General features: G+C 38.3%; 1 pseudogene; it reads right to left on the bottom strand.

Moving 5' to 3' along the window:
* Nucleotides 1–324: 324 nt before the first annotated feature.
* On the bottom strand, nucleotides 325–1,232 carry LOC120598101 (tumor protein p63-regulated gene 1-like protein; annotated as a pseudogene).
* Nucleotides 1,233–3,561: the final 2,329 nt, after the last annotated feature.

Here is a 3,561-nt window from a genome sequence, read left to right as displayed (position 1 = left end):
TCTTTTGCATTTAGCGTTTTAAAAATGGTTTAAAGCCCCAGATATAAAATTGGACACCAACTGTAAACTTAATTGCGACTATAGGCACTGGGTATGACATACTTCTGTGGGTGTACCAACCCACACAGCTGGGATGAACCAGCCCACACAGGCAGGAATGCCCTAGTGGAATCACACAACGTTTATTAACATGCTAGAGGGCAGGGTGGGAAGAACCGAGAAGCCAGATGGAGACACTCTAGGAGAAACACGAAAACTTAAGTTCCAAAAATGGAGTAGCAGCCGGCACAGTGATGGCTAGATTTGTTTTGTTTTTGTCTGTAGCTCATATTACCAGCTGTCCATATCAAACTAAAGTATATAATTCGTTTGACTATTCTAATCACTCTTAAGGTAAACGTTTCCAACTCTGCTGTCCGAGTCCCCACGTCCACCTGGCTTTGTCCAGAGGTTCCCCAAGTGCAGCGTCTTGAAATCTATCTTGCCAGTGGTCATGGAATAGCCCGATTTAGCCTCGTGGTTAATGAAGAACATCAACCCATGTAGGTCTTGATGAAGAGGGCTGCTCTAAGACCAGCATGCTGTTGGCTTGTCCTGTCAAAGAACTCTCTATTGGGCCTTTTTTGATAGCTTGTATTAGCAGAGCTTTGAAGCTTTCCAGTTGGCACATAGAAGTGGTCTTCTCGTTAGCACTGGCCATCAGGTGCTGGATGAACTTGGCCTAGAGCTGGTTGGCAGACCAAGGATTCCATTCGTTTATGAAGGAAGGGCAGCTCTGCTTGTCCCACTGAATGTGAATCCCCAAACCTTCTTGCTTGTTGTGCGATTTCAGGGAAAACTGGAATTCTCTGTAGGAGATGCTGTCCACCTCATTTAAGGTGATCCGGCACTGGAGGCTGATGAAGTCCTGTTTGCAGATGAGCAGCACCCGGTCGGTTCCGAGCACCAGCCGCTTTTGATTGTCAATCCAGTAAACCACCTACGTCAGTACCACACCCCCTGGATGTCATTGTCCTCCACCTGCAGGACCATCACGTGGGCCTCGTTCTCTGCCCACTTGATGGTTTGAGGCCGGAACACGAAGTTCTTGTCGCGCGCGGGGCGCGTGGGGTCGTGGATGCTGAGTGGCCACGGTGGCTGTTGCATGGCCACTCCACCTGCCCAGCCCGACTTGGGACCCTGACACCACACAGACGCAGTTGCTGCAGCTTGCCTGCCCCAACCCCTGGATTTAAAAAAAATCATTCTGGACTGCCTGGACATCTATTTGGATATTAGGCAGAATTTAAGTTCACTGCATGGGTGTGGCAGCAACAGTTTTCCAATAGTTCTTAAATTAAAATGTGACTTTTCTTTCCTTGTTCCAGGCAGTCAGATCTATTGATTTCATGCCTTATCTTAGGGAAAACAAAAACAAAAACAAAAACAAATTTTAGCAATTATAAAAACAAATAAGCACTCTATAAATATACTTAAAACCACTAAACTATACATTTTAAACAAAAGTTTTATGGTATGTAAATTATATCTCATTAGACTTAAAAATAAAAGTATATGAAGTTATTTATATTTATACATAGTTTCTGCAGTTACATATATGCATGCATTGACTATCTAGTCATAATTACTTTATGGTTATTTGTACTTAAGACAAATTCCTTTTTTTCCAGTCAGGTATTTTTGTTGTTAATAGTTGCACAGATTCTTTCATATCACTTGTTATCGTTCAATCAGCCATTGTGTAGCTGTTGCACAACTGAATTATTTCCAAGCGTTTGCTATTACAGATGGCACTAGTTTACAAAGATATGTACATACAGCTTGTATTCATTAAGATAAATTCTCAATAGTGGAATTACTAGGTCAAAAGCTATGACTCTTAGCATTCTTGTTATATGTTGCTAGAAAGAGTGCATCAATTTTAATGCCATTGACAACTTGGAGTTCATACATATCTTGCTGGTCTTTCCAGCCTCTTCTTTTATTTGATGTGGTTAATATGGTGTACTCTATAATTTTAGAAAAGTTCAACTAGTATTCCTATTTCTCCCCTTCAGTTTTCTGCAAGTAAATATTTTAAAGATAAAGTACCTAACTCATTAAGCAAAAATGAAACTCATTTTTATAACCTATCTAGTATTTAAAAAATAATAAAATAATGAACTATTTCCATTAGTTTTCATTGTAACTTTTTTTTTTGGCCTCTGCGTGTGGTACAGTTTCCTCTTTCCTTGTTGTAAAGATGTTTATAGCTTCTCCAAGCAATTAAGACAGTACTGAAGACTTTTAAGTATCCCATTTCCTAAATGAGCTAACAAATTGTATTGAATGTTGCTACATATGCCCATCAATGTTTGCTATTTGGCTGTAATCTTCATCCTATGTATTTAAACAAGAATTAGCTAGAAGAAGAAGGGGAAGGAGAAGGAGGAGAAGAAAAAAGAAAAAAGAGAAAGAAAAATTAATATGACTTTTGCATTAGGCACTGAGTTTAAATTAAGACTACAGAGTAAATTGTGGCAATGAAAGCTAAAACAACATCTTATTCTTATCTTGAAAATTTCTAAGTACACAGTAAGTGCTTAATAGGTTCTCATGAAATGATATTAAAATTTTGGTTCTGAGAAAATTCCTATGATTCCAGTCAGTAGGAAGAAAGTTCAGATGGACGTGAAGCCTGGTTTTACCTATAGTAAGAATAAGCATCTCCCCTCCAGATGCAAACTAGTAAGAAAAGGCCCTAATAGCACTTATCAACGAACTGCATTTATCCATGATTAAGAAGTTACTAGATTCTCTTGTATTCACTATATTTCCTAGAAGTACAGCTGATTACGAGTGATTACATATGATGAAGCTGAAACTTCAGAAGTCAGGTAATTTGCATCAGGTCACACAATGAGCAGCAGAATTGGGACCAAACCCCAGGTTTCCAGCTCCAAATCTGAGATTCTCATCACCACACAAGCTTTTTCCAAATGATTGTCCCAGGAAACACTGCTCCAGAGAGTAAATACATGATGTTCGCTCTATTACCCTTTTAGACAGGCATAAAGAAATCTATTCAGTCTAGTTTACCTTGGAGTAGAGGACTTTAAAATATCAAAATTCATTTCAAAATAAAAATTTAAGAATTTAGTTCTATTTTTCCTTGTGAAATAAATGGCAACTTTCTTTACTCACAAGCTTGTAAATGCTTTTAGGAATGCCATGTAAAAACAAACAGGTCTATATAAACCATTACACTAGTTACTCTTCTAAAGGGAAATAAAATTCATTAGCTGACCTCTGATATGGCTTTCTGTATGTTATATTATAGCCCCTCCTATTATCTTGAAACAGATTTTAAAAATAAATCTACTTGCTCTATGCTATATATCTCTGAAAATGTTTGGAATTTTTTCACTGGGTGTTTTTTGTTCATGAGATGATTATCTACTATGTGTGACACAGTAGAAAGAGAGTTCAGAACTGATGAGCCAGATCCCTCCTCAATTCATAGGTAAATCTCTGATCCTAGAAAGATAACAGGACTTGCTGAAGTCACTGACAGAGTTGGGC

The sequence above is a fragment of the Pteropus medius genome, unplaced genomic scaffold (assembly GCF_902729225.1).
Source record: "Pteropus medius unplaced genomic scaffold, Ma_sr-lr_union100, whole genome shotgun sequence".
NCBI lineage: Eukaryota > Metazoa > Chordata > Mammalia > Chiroptera > Pteropodidae > Pteropus > Pteropus medius.
The sequence above is the reverse complement of the archived record's forward strand: the minus strand, read 5'-3'. Positions and strand labels throughout refer to the sequence as shown.